Genomic DNA, 19733 nt, shown 5'->3' with positions numbered 1-19733 from the left:
AATTAAGATATTGTTTTATTAGAAACCAATCAAGGTCAGCGAACACTGGGGAACTAAACTTGATCAGAGTTAAGACATGGGCAGCTGAGCTTTGGATGCTTTAATTGTTACCAAGTCTAAATATCAAATAAAATTTTAAAACTTTTATCCTTAATGTCCTATTCATGTTTATTCTCCAAAATCAATCTGTTTTTCAAACAATTTTCTCTTTAAGCTTAAGCTTCCATTCCACAATTTCTTTCCATTTTCAATGTAGATAATTTTTGTCTCCAGATTCCTTGCATTTCTTTCAATCTTCTGCAAACTCATTTTATACTTAACAACCTCTGCATTAATTATGTGATTATCCCTTAATTATGAGACACTTAAAAAAAACTGAAGCCAACCATCATGGGTTGTTCTAATCAACCTGTTCTGGGCTGTTTTTATTACACACCTCTTGAGCAGATGGCACTTGAACTTGCACCTTCAAGGTCAGAGGTAGGGATACTGCCTCTGCAATACAAGAGCCTCATATGGGCATTCTATTCTTGTTAGTTTAACACAACAGTAGGTTAATTGGAAGGCACTATCTGGATTACAGCAGTGGGAGAAAGTTAGAGTTGAGTTAGAGATATAAATGAGGAGACAGGATAAGGAGTAAAAGGCAACCAGACTGAAGCTGAGGGTGTGAGCAAACAATAACCTGTGGCATCTCAGAATGCTGTACAGCGGAGTGGGTAGCAAGAAGATCGGCAGAAGCTGATCCAAACCTGTAGCCTTCCGATGGCATCTGGGTGGTGTGGTATTCATTTTGATGGAGGCTATTACATTGTAACTTATTCCACTTGTAGTTCAATTAGTTAAATCAGAACTTCAGGCCTGAACTGGGCAGCTTGATATTACATAATCAGTGGGTGAGTGGAGGGAGTGGAGGAAATCTTGTAATAGTGATAGTGTTTCTACATCTCTGAGTTCAAGGCCCGATTTTCCCGGGGGGTGTCAAAACATGTACAAAAATTAGATTAAATATTCAGCTGACTATGTTTAAGAAATTGATGTGCTTCATGAAGTCTGGCTAACGTGCTGATTCAGTCAGCGGTGGCATGGTGGGAAAGGGAAAATGCACTTGGAATGAATTTAAAATTACATACCTGAGTTTTTAGCTATTGTTGTTTTTGAATAATGGGAGTTTTCACTTTCAGTTACAAAGGAGTGCCACTGGGATCTGTTATTTCAGACATTGAGTATGCTTTGATAAATCTAAGCAATGCAGGCCATCAGTTTCCATCCATGTAAATGACTGAAATAGAAAGAGGCTCCTCAAACAACTGCAATGAATTGACCAAGATATTCCCCCTCCCACACAAGTAATTGATCAAAAAGTGAAATGGTAAAATCTTTAAAACTGAAATGTTGTATTTTGTCAAACTGCCTGAACAGAACTGGGTCAAACATTTGTTCTAAATCTTCAGTTTGGCATAGGCCACTATGGAAGTGAATATATTTACAGGAGATCACAGACACCACATGGTGGGAGCAGTGATGTGCCAGTGGGAATGATGACATGCATATGGAGAAATCGTTTACTACGTGGGATAGGAGGTCACATGCCATCAGATAATTCATGCCAGTTGTGGGTATAATTTGTGCCAGTTGTAGATGTTGGAGACATATTAGCTTGAACAGGCACTGCAGGATCAGCCACAAACACTTTAAAGTAACAAGTCTTCTTTCTTTATGCCTACAAAAAACATTTTATTTACTTATTCATAACACCTGATAATTAGATGGAAATGCTGTCACAAACATTGATACGTTTGTGGGTAAGTACATTATTGGCCAACTATTGTCCTGTAAGTTCTTGAAAACAAAGTTAAATACTTCCTAAGTTTCTTAAGGCTGCATTCCCAATTTTTTCCCTCTTACTGAAATTTGTACAATAATGACATTTATTGTGAGCCTTGGGAAAGAGGGGAGAAGTTTTGCAGATGGGTTCCAAATGTACTCTATAAGAGTGGCATGGTGGCTAAATGGGACAGCATGGTGGCTAAATGGGGCAGCATGGTGGTTAAATGGGGCAGCATGGTGGCCCCGTGGTTAGCACTGCTGCTTTACAATGCCAGGGACCTGGGTTTGGTTCTACTCTTTGGCGACTGTCTGTGTGGAGTTTAAACATTTTCCCCATGTCTGTGTGGTTTTTCTCTGGGTGCTCCAGTTTCCTCCCAGAGTACAAAGATTTGCAGGTTAGGTGGATTGGCTAGGCTAAATTGCCCATAATGTCCAGCAGGCTAGGTGGGTTAACCATGGGAAATGCAGGGTCACAGGGTGGGGGTGTTCTGTGTGGGGATGCTCTTCTGAGGGTCCGTGTGGACTCGATGGGCTGAATGGTCCAATTCCACATTGTAGGGATTCTAGGAAGTTAAATATTGAATGGGGAAAAGTAGTGTAAAGTAGATGGCAGTTGATCATGGGTGGTGGTAGAGTGCTGAGAGAGTGAGCCCAAGATCAGACAAGACATATAAGGCAAAGCTATAGGCAATTGTGGGCTGGATTAATGTGTGTGTGTTTTGGATGTGGAGGAATCTCTCATCTTCCAGCTCTTCTCACTTCCTTTTACCTTTCAGGATTCCCAAAATCTCTAAAATGTAGTCTCAAGGGATTGGCCATCCTTTCAGGACAGATATGAGGAGAATTTCTCTCTCTCAGAGTTGTTGTAGTATATTGTAACTTTAAGCTTTAGAAGATGTTGAATATTTTTAAGACAGCGGTGGATACATTTTTGTTAGGCAGCAGAATCAAGATTATCAGAGGCAGATAGGAATGCGCTACTCAAAACACAGACAGATCAACCATGCTCTTACCAAGTGATGGAGTAGGCTTGAGTGCCAAATGGTCTACTTCTATTTTTTTTAATGTCATAGAGAGACATATGGCTCTTCATTGTTTATTACTCAATAATGGAACATGAATGACATTTATCCTTGTACAGGTCCATACTGTATTGGACCATTTTTTTTTTGGTTAGATTAGATTACATTACAGTGTGGAAACAGGCCCTTCGGCCCAACAAGTCCACACCGACCCGCCGAAGCGCAACCCACCCATACCCCTACATTTACCCCTTTAACCTAACACTACGGGCAATTTAGCATGGCCAATTCACCTTACCTGCACATCTTTGAACTGTGGGAGGAAACCGGAGCACCCGGAGGAAACCCACGCAGACACAGGGAGAACGTGCAAACTCCACACAGTCAGTCACCTGAGGCGGGAATTGAACCCGGGTCTCTGGCGCTGTGAGGCAGCAGTGCTAACCACTGTGCCACCGTGCCGCCCTAATAAGGAATGTGGTAAACAATAGTACAGGCCCACCTAAAGCTAAATATTTTCCCAACTTCCTCTTCTTATTTCAGATTCTTTTAACTTGACACATTTTCCCTGTAGCTTTAGGAGATTTACCCTAGGACTCCCAGGAGAATGATCATGTCTGAATATTCATTTTATCTTTGGATCTGATTGTCCCCTATGGGTGAATCATCAGTTCTTTGGGAGTCTTTATCTGTGTGTGGGAGAATGAGAAAGAAGGAGTTTCTGATATGTAGATTTGAGGGTAGGTATATAGTTGAAAAAAATCAGTTTTAAAACATATAAGCAGTGAAAAAAAAAAGACCACAAGCTATTGCTTGGCATTGTAATGATATGGAATAAAGAACTTTGATAATCTTGCTCAGAGGGTAAAAACATATGCAACATAGGTTCAATTTTAATAAAAGCAGCCTGTCCAAATTTGGTGTAATGTGTGAATCATCATGGCTAATTGCCATAATTTGAACTTGGAGTCATAGAGATGTGCAGCACGGAAACAGACACTTCGGTCCAACTCGTCCATGCTGACCAGGCATCCCAACCCAATCTATTCCCACCCAGGCTATATCCCTCTAAACCCTTTTTATTCACATATCCATCCGGATGCCTTTTAAATGTTACAATTGTACTAGCCTCCACCACTTCCTCTGGCAGTTCATTCCATACACATATCACCCTCTGCATGAAACAATTACCCCAAGGTCTCTTTCAGACCTTTCCCCTTTCACCCTAAACTTATGCCCTCTAGTTCTGGACTCTGCCAATCCACAGAAGAGATTTTGTCTAATTATCCTATCCATGCCCCTCATGATTTTATAAACCTCTATAAGGTCACCCCTCAGCCTCCGATGTTCCAGGGAAAACAGCCCCAGCCTATTCAGCTTCTCCCTACAGCTCAAATCCACCAACTCTGGCAACCTCCTTGTAAGTCTTTTCTGAATGCTTTCAAGTTTCACAACATCCTTCCGATAGGAAGGAGAACAGAGTTGCACGCAATATTCCAAAAATGGTCTAACTGATTCCTGTACATCTGCAACATGACCTCCTAACTCTTGTACTCAATGCACTGAACAAGAAAGGAAAGCATACCAAACGCCTTCTTCACTATCCTATCTACTTGTGACTCCACTTTCAAGGAATTATGAAACTGCACTGCAAGGTCTCTTTGTTCAGCATCACTCCCTAGGACCTTACCATTAAGTGTATAAGTCCTGCTAAGATTTGCTGTCCGAATATGCAGAACCTCGCATATATCTAAATTAACTCCATCTGTTACTTCTCAGCCCATTGGCCCATCTGATCAATATTGCATTGTTATCGGAGGTATCCTTCCTCACTGTCCACTACACCTTCAATGTTGGTGTCATCTGCAAACTTCCTAACTATACCTCTTATGCTCACATCCAAATCATTATAGTAAATGATGAAAAGTAGTGGACCCAGCACCGATCCTTGTGGCACTCCACTGGTCGCAGCCCCCCAGTTTGAAAAACAACCCTCCACCACTATCCTCTGTCTTCTCCCTTCGAGCCAGTTCCGTATCCAAATGGCTAGTTCTCCCTGCATTCCACAATATCCAACCTTGCTAACCAGTCTCCCATAGGGAACCTTGCTGAACGCCTTACTGAAGTCCATACAGATCACGTCTACCGCTCTGCCCTCATCAATCCTCTTTGTTACTTCTTCAAAAACTCAATCAAGTTGTCAGATATGATTTCCCATGCACAAAGCCATGTTGACTATCCCTAATCAGTCTTTGCCTTTCCAAATACATGCACATCCTATCTCTCAGGATTCCTCCAACAATGTGCCCACCACTGAAATCAAGATCATTGGTCTATAGTTCCCTGGCTTGTCCTTACCACCCTTCTTAAACAGTGGCACCACGTTAGCCAACCTCCAGTCTTCTGGCACCTCATCTGTGACTATCGATGATACAAATATCTCAGCAAGAGGCCCAGCAATCACTTCTCTAGCTTCCCACAGAGTTCTCAGGTACACCTGATCAGGTCCTGGGAATTTATCCACCTTTATGCACTTCAAGACATCCAGCACTTCCTCCTCTGTAATATGGACATTTTTCAAGATATCACCATCTATTTCCCTACATTCTATATCTTCCATGTCCTTTTCCACAGTAAACACTGATGCAAAATACTCATTTAGTATCTACCACATCTCCTGTGACTCCAGGCAAAGGCCGCCTTGCTGATCTTTGAGGGGCCCTATTCTCTCCCTAGTTACACTTTTATCCTTAATGTATTTGTAAAAACTCTTTGGAACCTCCTTAATTCTATTTGCCAAAGCTATCTCATGTCCCCTTTTTGCCCTCCGGATTTCCCTCTTAAATAAAGTCCTACTGCCTTTATACTCTATGAATTCATTTGATCTATCCTGTCCATACCTGACATGCGCTTCCTTCTTGGTCTTAACCAAACCCTCAATTTCTCTAGTCATTCAGCATTCCCTATACCTATCAGCTTGTCCTTTCACCCGGATAGCAATATATTGTCTCTGGACTCTCGTTATCTCATTTCTGAAGGCTTTCCACTTTCCAGCTGTTCCTTTACCTGCGAACATCTTCCCCAATCAGCTTTTGGAAGTTCTCGGCAAATACCTTCAAAATTAGCCTTCCTCCAATTTAGAACATCAACTTTTAGATCTGGTCTATCCTTTTCCAATCACTATTTTAATACCAATAGAATTAGGATTGCTGGCCCCAAAATGCTCCCCCATTGACACCTCAGTCTTCTGCCCTGCCTTATTTCAAGAGTAGGTCAAGTTCTGCATCTTCTCTAGTAGGTACATCCACATACTGAATCAAAACATTTTCTTGTACACAATTAACAAATTCCTCTCCATCTAAACCCTTAATACAATGGTAGTCCCAGTCTATGTTTGGAAAATCCCCTACCATAACCACCCCAGATTCTTACAGATCACTGAGAGCTCCTTAAAAATGTGTTTCTTAATTTCCTGCTGACGATTAGGAGGTCTACAATGCAACCCAATAACTTCCCTGGCTGTATTTCTCGGAATATCCTTCCTCAATACAGCTGTAATATTATCCCTTATCAAAAACGCCACTTCCCCTCCTCTCTGCCTCCCTTTCTATCTTTCCTGTAGCATTTGTATCCTGGAACATTAAGCTGCCAGTCCTGTCCATTCTTGAGCCACGTTTCTGTAATTGCTACGATATCCCAGTCCCATGTTCCTCACCAGGCCCTGAGTTCATCTGCCTTCCCTGTTAAGTCTCTTGCATTGAAGTAAATGCAGTTTAATTTATCAGTCCTACCTTCTTCTCTGCTTTGTCCCTGTCTGCCCTGACTGTTTGACTTGCTTCTTTTCTCAACTGTACCAGTCTCAGATTGATCTCTTTCCACACTATCTCCCTGGGTCCTAACCCCCACCTGAATAGTTTAAATCCTGCTGAGCAGCTCTAGCAAATCTCCCTGCCAGTATATTAGTCCCCTTCCAATTCAGGTGCAATCAGCCCTTCTTGTACAGGTCACTTCTACCCCAGAAAGATTTCTAATGATCCAAAAATGTGAATCCTTCTCCATTCACTATCTCCTCAGCCATGCATTCATCTGCTCTATCCTCCTATTCCTAGATTAGATTCCATTCCCTACAGTGTGGAAACAGGCCGTTCGGCCCAACAACTCCACACCGACCCTCCGAAGAGTAACCCACCCAGACCTATTTCCCTCTAACTAATGCACCTAACACTATGTACAATTTAACAGGCTAATTCACCTGAACTGCACATCTTTGGACTGTGGGACGAAACCGGAACATCCGGAGGAAACCTACACAGACACAGGGAGAATGTGCAAACTCCACATAGGCAGTCACCCGAGGCTGGAATCGAACCTGGGACCCTGGTGCTGTGAGACAGCAGTGCTAACCACTGAGCCACCGTGTCGCCCCTACCCTCACTAGCTTGCAGCACAGGAATATTCCAGATGTTACTACTCGAGGATCTCCTTTTTAAACTCCTGCCTAACTCTCTATATTCTCCCTTCAGAATCTTATCCTTTTCCCTTCTTATGATGTTGGTTCCAATGTGTACAATGACCTCCTGCTGGTCCTTCTCCCCCTTGAGAACATTCTGCACCCTGAGATATCCTTGATCCTGGCACCAGGAAGGCAACATACCATTGTGATTTTTCAGTGTTGGCCATAGAAACATCCATCTGTGCCTCAGTCTAGAGAGTCCAATAACACAATTAATCTCTTGGAACCCCTCATTGCAGTTGAGCCAGTCTCGGTAGCAGAAACTTGGCTGTTTGTGCTACATTCCCCTGAGAATCCATTATCCCCTACATTTTCCAAAACAGCATACTTGTTTGAAATGGGGATAGCCACAGAAGACTCCTTCACAAGCTGCCTACCTCCGTTACCTTTCCTGGAGTTCACCCATCTACGTGCTATATCTGCAACTTTTCTCCCTTCTTATAATTGTCATTCATCACATCCCCCTGCACTTGTAAATTCCTCATTGCCTCTAATTGTCTTTCCAACTGATCCATTAGATCTGATAGGATTCGCAACCAACAGCATTTATTACAGTTATAATCCTCAGTAACACTGAAGTTCTACCTAAACTCCCACATCAGACAAGAAGAGCATATCACTCCACTAAGGGCCATTTTTGCTCCTTCACAATCTATAGATCCAGAAAATAGCACCATCTTATTCTTCTACAAAACACTGCTCCAGGCTAATTTAATACCTATGGCTTGTATTTTTTTAGTTTAATCAAGAGACATATCTCAATAAAACATATAGTCAAGAAAGAACCCACTCTACTCACTACTGCAGACTTACTGTAAGGCCATACTTAAAAATATCCACTTACCGGTTTCTGTGCTGTGACCTCTCCCAAACAGGTTCCTCCAAGATTAGTTGTGAATTTCACTGTTTGTCAATTTTCCCAGATGCACTCCAATATCCAGCGATAAATGACTTTAACCAGCAAAGGCAGTAACTGCACAGGTTCACTACTGTGTCAGGGTACAATTTGGGTTTCTTTCTCTCTCACTCTCTCTCCTGCACTGCCTGACCATGTGCTACCTTTATCTGATCCTCTCCCTTTTAAAAGTGCTGTTGTTTTAGCTAAAATCCTTTTGTCCCGTTTCCTTTTGATGGCGGTTAACTGGCAACAACAAAGGAGTCCTTCTATTGGTCCATTTTCTTTTGACTGGCTTGCTGGCTAGGTGGGGTTTCTAACACTTAGAACAAGAGAATCATGTACCTGCAACAGGGGTGACCAATGGTTGGCTGTGTGACTGTAACCTTCACAGCACACTCATATTCATACCCAATAAACAGGAGTATCTCATCTGCTGATGTACACAAGCCACAGGCTAGCTCACTTGTTTCCACTAACATACGTAGGCCCAGTGTGAACTGGCTTTTAATCCCTATCCCTGTGTATTGTGAAAACAAAACATGTCTCATATCTAGAGTGCTGCCTTTTCTCCCATCATGTTCATAATCTGAGATAACTCCCAGGAGAATACATTTCAATTTGTAATACCTTTTCTCCCCTTTTAAATTCATCTCTTTGAGGCTTCCTTGGCACCTCGTCCAGGGCCTCCATCTCTCCAGTGTGCCATTGAGTTTACATTCATCTATATTGTAATTCGAAGTACACTATGTTGCTAAGTACTTCGGGGTTTCTCTGCATGAGACTATGTATCTGCAGTGCTTGCCTTTTCAGGCATTAGAGATCTTTCTTTTTGGAAGGTGCTATTGGAAATGTCATGGTGAGTGGACAGTCTCTGCACCAACATTGCACTATTGTTTCAGAGCAAGTCCCCAGATTGATAATCTCTTCATTCTTTATGCCAAAAGAATTTGATAAAAGCTGCTCACCTTAGCTGTAAAACAGAACAGAATTTTCTATTGCTGGCTTTTCAGTTTGCTCTCATTTTTCAAATGTTATGGGTACTACCTGATTGGTAGCCCTGACCATTCTAGTTTAATTATGTCAGATTGTTTACACTAGGATTCACCTGATATATTAAATCTATGGACTACCAACCAGATATGTAAACAACAGCAATAAATAGAGACAATGAGAATAAAAACAGCAACTGTATAGGCATTGGGTAATTATCAAACTGTCAAAGGACTACACTAAATGTTAAGTCAGCTATTCTTGTCCTTGAATTGTGACAAAGGAAAACAACAACAGGCATTAAGTAAATTAACAGCTGCAGATACTCTGTGGTGGCTAAATACAATATTACTACACCACATAGACCAGAATACTTCAGATCTATTTTGGGACCTAACTTAAGAAAGAATGCAAACTCTCATAGAACATAATCCCAATGGAGACAGAAAAGTAAATGGACTGGGGTTTTCCATTTCTACACTTGTTAATCTGCAATTTTCAACCATTCATTTCCATGAATAGAAAATCACTTGGTGAATGCAGAAAAAAAGAAAAAAAATGCTGAGAATATTTTATCTTTGAAGAGAAAAGTAACCTTTAGATTGCCAATACTTGATTTTGAACTAATAGGTGAGTAACCATCAGGTCACAACACGTTAAAAACTAGTAAGATTAAAAAAATGATATTTAATGTGGAAGTTTTTACGGTGGGAGTTAATAAGGCAGAGCTTAATATTTTAAAGAATATGATGATGACTGTGAGCATTTGGAGTTCAGGAGGTAAAAATAGTAAAATGTATGTGAACTGTTCAGTTAAATTTACAAAGTGCATGCCGCTGTTCGCTTTAAGCTTGCTGCTGTAAGTAAGAAGATCAGTCGTTGCCCGAGGGAATTCCTGTACTGATAAATCTGACAAGCTTCTTGCAAAGTGTATTCAGTGGGAATAGAAAAAGCATACATTTCATTTGAAAACTGCTTCAAAGTGGTTTTACTAAGCGTAGTTGCATAATTAGAGTCCTCTATCAGTACACTGCACTGAAAACAAAGGCTTTAAAAGGTAAAAGACATAGTCATAGTCATAGTCATAGAGCACAAAAACATACCCCTCGGTTCAACCAGTCTATGCCCACCCATAATCCAATTAAACTAATCCCATCTGCCTGTGCTTGGCCCATATCCCTCCAAATATTTCTTATTCATGTACTTATCCAAATGTCTTTTAAACATCGTAACTCAACCTGCATCCATCACTTCCTCTGGAAGTTCATTCCAACTACTCTCTGTATAACAAAGTTGCCCTCATGTCTTTTTAAAATCTTTCTCCTGTCACCTTAAAGATATGCCTCCCCCCACCCCGTCTTGAAAGCTATCACCCTGTGTAAATGACACCTGCCATTCACCTTATCTATACCACTTCATGATTTTATAAACTTCTATAAGGTTACCCCTAAACCTCCTACAGTCCAGTGATAAAAGTACCAGCCGATCCATGCTTTTCTAACAGGGTAACCAGAACTGGACACAGTATTCAATCAATATTGCATAAATAGATGGAGTCTCTACAGTTGGAAGCAGGCAATTTGGCCCATCAAGTCCACACTGATCTTCCAAACAGCATTCCACTCAGACCACCCTACTCTATCCCTGTCACCCTGCATTTCCCATGGATAATCCATGTAGTCTCACATGCCTAGATACAATGGGCAATTTAGCATGGCCAACCAACCTAACCTGCACATCTTTGAACTGTGGGAGGAAACCCATGTAGTCTCGGGGAGAATGTGCAAACTCCCACAGACAGTCGTCCAAGGCTGAAATTGAACCCAGGTCCCTGGTGCTGTGATACAGCAGTGCTAACCACTGAGCCACCACACCAACCAGATAGCCTGATTATTCTGACCTTTTTTTTTAAGAGAAGCTTGCTATACTCAAACTTAGCATCTACATTTTTCTACAATCCAACAGTGATGACACTTTGAAAGTTCTTCATTGTTTGCTGAACACTATCAGGATATCCTTGTGGTCATGGAAGATTCTACGAAAGTTCACATCTGCAAATGCTAGAGACCTCATTGTGTGAATTCTGAAAACAGACATCAGGGTTTGATTTTCATAAGGCAGTCTGCGTTAGTTTTTATACTATATTTTTCAGCTTAATTAAATATTTAAAAGATTGCTTGGAAATTTTCACACCATTTTCATTAATTCCTTTGTCAGTTAGGTACATGTACCTATACTCATGTGGCTAACCAACAGCAGTTGCCTGAAAGATGGACATGGGACAATACAGATTTTAGGTCAATGTTTCAGATTCGGCTAATTCCGAATGAAGACTCCCTATAATATCAATCTGTAGAATGGTACTTCAGATTTATTCAGCTGTTTGTGCTGCTCATTGTTCTGAATCTATACACATTTCATGAACCATGGACATGTTTATAGTGACAAATGTGCTAGATACGTACAAGTCAGTTTTTTATGAACAATATTAATACCACAGTTTGTGATAAACTAAAGGAAAACAAATAACTCAGAGGATAATGAATTTGTTGGTTATCCTGAAAATTTGAATAAGAAAGAGTCAATGGAACCACACTTCCATGTTAACTGGAATGTTTAGTAACTCTAACCAAGAAAGAACACATCTCTGCCATTCTGATATACAATAAATACAAATTCTTTCAGTATGTTTGAACAAAGCTATGCAAAGTATTTCAGGAAGTACCATCATGGTATGTTCTGGTATCAATTATATTCACTCCATGAACTGGATTTTCAATTGCCCAAGGGGGCACGTTCAGGTAGGAGTGGCCCATTGAAACGCCACCTGCTCCACTGATGAAAGCTGACAATGTTGCAGAGGAGCATGGCAGCCAGATAGAAAAGGCACAACAGCAAAATTGGGGAGTTTGATTTGGATGCTCTCTTGATAAGGATATGCAGCAGAATTGACAAGATGCTTGGGGTGAGCAATAGGACAGAGACATGGTAAGGATGTGACAAATCCTATATGGAGAGAAGCAGTTGTGGCAGTTTATTCAAACGGAGGCAGTTACATGTCCTGTGTTATGTCTCACGGTATGTTAGTATATCTGTAAGGGACATTGTGATAATATCATCACTGCTTCATAGCACATAATCTGATGTTATATATACTCCATCTTCCCTTCAATCACTTAAAACATGACACTCTACTGGAAGCATTTTCCGATGCATCTTAATAGCTTAATATTAGCCCACACATATATGTTCTTGAGAAATTTAATGTTTGTACAGAGGTTACTTGTTATGAATTTCACTTAGATTCTTTGATATCCATGGCCTTTTCTCGTATTCTCGGAGATAATGTAAATATTGCTGCATCAGGTGAAAACACTCTGTTGGAGGCAAACTCGTGGCCAATACTTACTGTTGGCAAGTTGCCAGTGGCAGCAGGTAGAGACATTTAACCATGTTCCAGGCAGGAGAGCCGACTGCTTCATTCAGCACTGTTAACAAAACATGACAGAAAGATGATGGACATTCCACACTTTGTGTTCCTGCACCATTTTTCAAGTCCTTCCCTCTCCTTTCAGCGCATCTTCAGAACACAGGTCAGTTACTGCCCCATTCTTTATATGTCAAAGCATCCAAAGAGTTAAGAGTGATAAAATTATTTCGGGTATTAAATGCATATCCAAAGAAAGCACTCCATGCCGTTGGACTGACCACCTGTACACAAGGGCTCGTGTAATATAGAGTATTTGCATCTGAGACAGGAGATCCAGGTTCAAGTCCCACCTACTCTAGAGGTATATAAATAACATGTGAAAAGGTTGATTAGAAAATACCTGTACATCAAGCTGTATATGTTGCTGACATAAGTATTTTTCTGGTAAAAACAAACATTTATTACGATTATTCTCACAGACGTCAATGGAAATTTTCTTTTTCAAAGAATCACATCATCCAGTCAGTATATCCTTTTTCTACTCAATCCTTGAAATGATAGCCTTAATCAACCATCTGCACTTCAATTGAAGTTATACAAAGACAGTCTGGCTTTGTCAGCCTCTGCAGCTATAAAATCCAAATTTAAATTAAAAATTGTAGCTATTGACACACACAATTTAGTCAACTCTGTAAATTCTAGACCCACGCCAGCTAATAGGTTGTAATATCAGAAGACAAGGTGTAGAGCAACACTGAAGCTTATTACCTGCCACTGCAACATGACCTTGTTGTGAGAAATGGGCCACATCCCACAAGGCTTTGCTCTTTTTTCCTCAAGTTATTAAGAGAATTTCTGATTAAAGGGAGGATGAAATGAGTTTGCCTTCCCCTCAGGTCCCAGAAGGCCAGTAGTAATATGCCTGAAGCATTATTCCTATTAAAAATGTATCAGGCTGTGACCATGTTCCACGTTCACCCAGGCTGTAGTTCTTGTTTCAGACAGAGCACAGACCTATTAATCAATGTGCTTCCTTTACCAATTAATGTAAAACGTACAGCTCCCTCACCAATCTTCTTTGAAGAAGCACTGAGAGATGACCCAGTTATGAATTTAAACTTGAAAAGTACAATTGTCCAACAGCTTTCAGCAGGCCTGTTGAGGTGTTATAAATAGGAGCATGTATCAAACCAGGTCACCTGCTTAATTGGACAATTTATTTTGTTGCTTTTACAATATTCAATCACACAAATGTCCATTTGCAAATTGGCAGACATTGGATAATTATTTGAAATTAAGGAAAACAAAAATCATTTTGTTTGGTTTGATGGAGAGGAGTTTCCTGAAGTAGCACATGCAATTGGAGTATTATTTTTTATTGTTATTACATTGATATATTTGAATTTCAAAGAATTCAATTCAAAGGTCTCCAGGGATTTGATAGTCACTCAAAATGTAACGTCACTGTGCTAGTTCTATGGCAAGACAATCTTCCAAATGTGCTTTTTTAACAGAGGAGTGGAGCTGTAACCTGATGACAAATTGTGCCTTAGAGGAGCTCAGAATAGCTAATCAAAATCTACTAGAAGGGAATTTGAAACCCTAAGTAGGTCATTTGTGCAAGCACCTACATGACCAATCTGTAAAAGTGATAACATTTTCAAAAGAGAAATCTATTGTGACAAAAGTTGCTTCAGAAAACTAGAAGGTGCTATAACTAAAGAGAATGAGAAAGCCAGTGCATGTTGGTATAAGTCTTTTTTACGTTTCAATGGAGTTCTAGGTTTATGTATTTACAACAGCCAGTTAAGGTATACAACAGGTGCTTCATGAATGCTGAAGTACCAGATCATTGGACAAGGACAAAAATGCTTCAAAAAAAAAAGAGCTTGTTGTTAACTTAGTGGAATCTGCTTTTGTGCTCCTATCAGAGGCCATAATTCACATTTTAAAAAGATTGGTTACAAAGAGAGTAGTTAATTTCTCTTTGAACTAATTGTTATGCCTTACAGATATGTTCTGTGAGCTGATAATTAAGCAATGAAATGACAGCAAAAAGTCTTCAATGTTATTTACTATCATTTTCAAAATTAGTTTTTTTTAAAAAACATCCTTCAACATTACTCCACAGGAGTGATGCCTCAGACATTCCAGTAACCTTCTAGAGCAGATTGTTGGACTGATGTGAAAACCTGCAAGCCCCTTAGAGCATTGATATCCACAGCACTGATGGCAGCAGCTTGAGCCTGCATGATGAGATGGTGAACTTGCATAACAGCAGTTTGAGCTTCCACTGCAACAGCCAGATGCTCAGTAGCTTCTGCTTGTGCGGAAATGCAAGCTGAGACATCAGCCAGATTATGGTTGGACCTGCAAATGTTTTGATGGAATTGGCCATGACATTCACACTCAAAAGGATTCAAGGTTTACTCAAAGACAGGTGTTATTGGTTTCTTGCTCCACAACAGTGACATAGTCTGCCAATGTGCAAAGTATTTTAATTTGCATGTCCTTCAGCCTTTTACAATATCCCATAATATTAAAATGTTCATTTAAGTCCACTGTGATCTGATCTACCCTGAAAATCTATCTAAGATGAAGGCTTTTTACCTTTTAACCTTTTGCCAAATGCTGCGCATTTGTATCTGATGAGACAATATTTAGGTTATTAACATAAGAACTAGATGTGAATAACATAGTACTGAAAAATTCAACAGTTGTTTATGATGGCTTCTGGTATAGAGTTACAATCAAAGGTTACGATCACATCTGGCCTCGGACTGAGCCATTTTGTGACAAAGTGTTGCTTTCTTCCTTCAGCATGTCATGTTCCAAGTGGCCCCAATAAGATTGAGACTGAGACCTTTATATTATCAGATCACATGCTATGACACAGTGATTACATCATGAGAAAGTCTCAGAGGTATATAACATAACAATATAACCCAACGCTGGTGGAGAATGCATAAGCAAGCTTACCATGTGGAAACTGGCATGTGTGGGCCCCATTCCCTGGCCACTTGTGCCTTGCGCTGTGTTTCAATAGCTACAGCTCCTACCTTTAGGCTGTCCTGTAAAATATGCATTGTGCAAATCTCTGAGCTGATTATTAGAATTAAGAGATCAATGAGGTACTGCATTTTGGGAAAGCAAATCTTAGCAGGACTTACACACTTAATGGTAAGGTCCTAGGGAGTGTTGCTGATCAAAGAGACCTTGGAGTGCAGGTTCATAGCTCCTTGAAAGTGGAGTCGCTGGTAGATAGGATAGCGAAAGAGGGCGTTTGGTATGCTTTCCTTTATTGGTCAGAGTATTGAGTACAGGAGTTGGGAGGTCATGTTGCGACTGTACAGGACATTGGTTAAGCCACTGTTGGAATATTGCGTGCAATTCTGGTCTCCTTCCTATCGGAAAGATGTTGTGAAACCTGAAAGGGTTCAGAAAAGATTTACAAGGATGTTGCCAGGGTTGGAGGATTTGAGCTCTAGGGAGAGGCTGAACAGGCTGGGGCTGTTTTCCCTGGAGCATCAGAGGTTGAGGGGTGACCTTATAGAGGTTTACAAAATTATGAGGGGCATGGATAGGATAAATAGACAAAGTCTTTTCCCTGGGGTCGGGGTGTCCAGAACTACAGGACATAGGTTTAGGGTGAGGGGGGAAAGATATAAAAGAGACCTAAGGGGCAACTTTTTCATGCAGAGGGTGGTACATGTATGGAATGAGCTGCCAGTGGATGTGGTGGAGGCTGGTACAATTGCAACATTTAAGAGGCATTTGGATGGGTATATGAATAGGAAGGGTTTGGAGGGATATGGGCCGGGTGCTGGCAGGTGGGACTAGACTGGGTTGGGATATCTGGTCGATATGGACAGGTTGGACCGAAGGGTCTGTTTCCATGCTGTACATCTCTATGACTCTATGACTCTAACTGACTAGTCTTTTGTCATTATCAGTTTCTTGTTCCTTCTAGACTAGGTGTTCCTGGTAAATGCTTTTCTCGAGTAGCTGTAATGAAAAGACACAAGGGTGCGAATGTGGTGAGTAAAGGGCAGAAATCAAGAAGTGCTTACTTAAATAATTTGTAATTTGCAATTAAGAGGAGTTTATGGGATGAAGGTGAGCATAGATCACAGATTAGTGAATTAGCTAAGCAATATAATTCTCTTTAATTGCTTCCTTCCTGCTGCTGGCCATAGCCTCAATTGTTGTTTACACCAGTTATGGGCAATGTAAAGTTTTCCAATAAGTTGAGGACATGTAGCCAAGTTTATCCCAGCTGGCTGGATATTGCTGTCCATGGTTATATATCAATTTGACCTGTAGGATAGAAGAATATGTATTGTGTAATGTGTTTGGGTGATGGACCTGTCACAATCAAAAGCTAAAACATTTGCAAACAGATGTGGGTTTGAGGCTAGCCGCAATTTTGAGGGTGTGAGAGTGAGTGAGACTATGAATGTGAAGTAATAGCTGTGGTTGATAAGAGTGTGTTCGCAAATAAATGAAGGGGATGTGCTGCATGGAGCACAGTGTGAGGCTATTTATTCATTTTTAAAGATATGCATTTACTGGTTAGCACAAATTGGATATATTGTTTTAGATTTTGTAACAAACAATTATAATCTGCTTTTAGGGACAAAAAAAGGACCATTAAAACATGCATCCCAAGGAGCACCTGACTTGTCTTGTGGATTCAACTGCAATTGGACCCTTAAAAATCCCAAGTGATAATTGGAATTTAATGAACATTTCCATGAGCAGTGAACAGAAACTCATTGATAATGGCTTCCTTGGAGGTGAGAATAGCTCTTTCTTATCTCACCAAACCTGGGAGAATGGAAGCCAGTCAAGTTATTAACTGACACTGTTAAAGTTAATTACCTTGGCTAAGAACCAATGGATGGGATTATGTTCCAGGCCTTGGCTAACACAATACCTAATATGGAAGCATGACTTGACAATTTGGGAAAGCAGCCATCTGATTTTTGAACAGTATAAAATGTCAATCCGAGTACAACGATTTATGCTGAGTTCTCAGGAGAACTTGTGAAGACAGTTCCAGCCGCTGCTCTCACAGAACCAACTATGAACAGCATGTGAGAAAAGAGTTTTCTCTCTCACCCACAAGGCTCAGAGGAAAGTGTCCAGATATATTGCTTCCTTTACTAAAAATGAATCCAAGCAGTTTAAGTGTTGTGCCAGCAAAATCAGTAAAGAGAAAAGGACCTGAAATCTCTCTGCATACCAAGCCTGGTTAATTTACCAGGAAGTCTTCACAACTGCTAAACACGTCTCTTCAACTCTGCACTCCAGGCAGCCAACACTTCAACAGTCAGCTTTTTGTCTGCAACAAGACTCTGAAGAACTGAACTGAGTTTCATCTTTCTAAGTATCTTTTAAACTTGACTGTATTTTATCCTTGATGTCCATATTTAGCTACTAATTTTAATCTTTTCACTCAGCGATTTGTAATAAAATCATCTTTATCATAGTTAAGACAAAAACTTCACTTGTTTTTAAGTTGAATCTCTCATAAGCTAAAAGGGACCCAGGCAAACACAAACACCTAAAATCTTGATTTGGAGATGCTGGTGTTGGACTGAGGTGTACAAAGTTAAAAAAAAAAATCACACAACACCAGGTTATAGTCCAACAGGTTTAATTGGAAGCACTAGCTTTCAGAGAGCTGCTCTTTAATCACGTGGTTGTGGAGTATAAGATTGTAAGACACAGAACTTATAGCAATAAATTCTGTGTCTTACAATCTTTAGCTTTCGGAGTGCTGCTCCGAGTATGTGCGTCCAATTAAACCTGTTGGCTATAACCTGGTGTTGTGTGTTTTTTTTAAACTTTGTACACAAAATCTTAGCTCATTGATTGCTTTGATAAAAAGCCTTGTACATGGTTATGACAATGGTGCACTCACAAACTTCGGTTCCTTTTGTAAGGTTATTGAATTTCTTTCTGTACTGCATTCAGGTCCTTCAAGAAACACTGCCATTGCTTTCTGACCACCTTCTACACCAGATCTTCTCACACTGCATCAGAAAACCTTCGAGCATTCCCCGTTGTGTTTGTTCTTCTAATAGCTCAGACCCTCTTCTCCAGGCACTTCTAACACTTGCTGTTGCTAGATTGCACCTTTCCAGTTGTGCTAGCCTACTGATCTTTGCCACTTGTTGAAACATGTAGCCTCAAGTAGCATTTACATTTGTGGGCTGTTGCATTACAATAAATAGCAGGAGGTAATTATGGATCACAATTCCAAGCCTATTTTTGGGCACTATTTATTTTTTTCCCCCTATATCCCCTACATCTCTTGGCAATGTATTGTGATTTATAATGTTTAATCATTTCTGAAATCTAATAAAATGGTACAATTTTAATGGGGGCTAGAACATATTGTTCTGGAAATAGCTGTACAGAAATCTCAATATGGCAGCACAAGTTGAGAAGAGAGTTAAAAGAGCAGACAGGATACTTGACTTTATTGTCAGAGACATGAGGTTGGATATCACATGCCTGTGCTTGGTGGGTTTTGGGTGAGAGGGGCATGTAATATTGATTAGGTATCTTGCCCAACAACTTTCTAAAATCTGCAAGAGCTTATCTACATAGCGTAAGGGGTTGGCACACACCAAATTCAGCAGTTTGCCCATCATTAATAAGTAAAATAACAAATAGCTTGTTAAAAGCCCAGTTGTACCTGATACTATGCTACCCTTTCCAAAATATGGTTGGTGTGGAGAACAGCATGGAAATGGGATTCACAAACTTATTTAATTACTCAAAATGTCAGGAAGGAGGTTGGGGAGTCTAATCATTGCAGCATGCCTTGCCTATTGGGGAATCCTCATCCCTCCCCTTAGAATTGAAATTCCCCCTCCCTTCCCAACCAAACGTTGCTGAAAATCCAATGTCCTGGATGTACCTGGATCTGGGATCTAGGTGGCTTCTTTTGTAGGTAGGGTTGCAGTGCTGGCAGTGCCCACTTTGAAAATCTAGCATCAAGAGTAGGACATTTTCCCAGTGAGAGACAGATGACCCACT

General features: G+C 40.5%; 1 long non-coding RNA gene across 2 annotated transcripts; it reads left to right on the top strand.

Annotated features, from left to right (window-relative positions):
- Positions 1-411: 411 nt before the first annotated feature.
- Positions 412-18246, top strand: LOC122556304. 2 transcript variants are annotated; one of them, XR_006313494.1, is made up of 3 exons: positions 412-480; positions 16637-16720; positions 17317-18246. It is a non-coding gene; the product is annotated as an uncharacterized LOC122556304 (long non-coding RNA). The 2 variants fall into 2 exon arrangements; XR_006313495.1 differs by having other exon boundaries at positions 423-480; positions 16654-16720.
- Positions 18247-19733: the final 1487 nt, after the last annotated feature.

Source organism: Chiloscyllium plagiosum, chromosome 13, assembly GCF_004010195.1.
Source record: "Chiloscyllium plagiosum isolate BGI_BamShark_2017 chromosome 13, ASM401019v2, whole genome shotgun sequence".
NCBI classification, from domain to species: domain Eukaryota; kingdom Metazoa; phylum Chordata; class Chondrichthyes; order Orectolobiformes; family Hemiscylliidae; genus Chiloscyllium; species Chiloscyllium plagiosum.
Note: the sequence above shows the minus strand (reverse complement) of the source record. Positions and strands in the feature narration are given on the sequence as shown.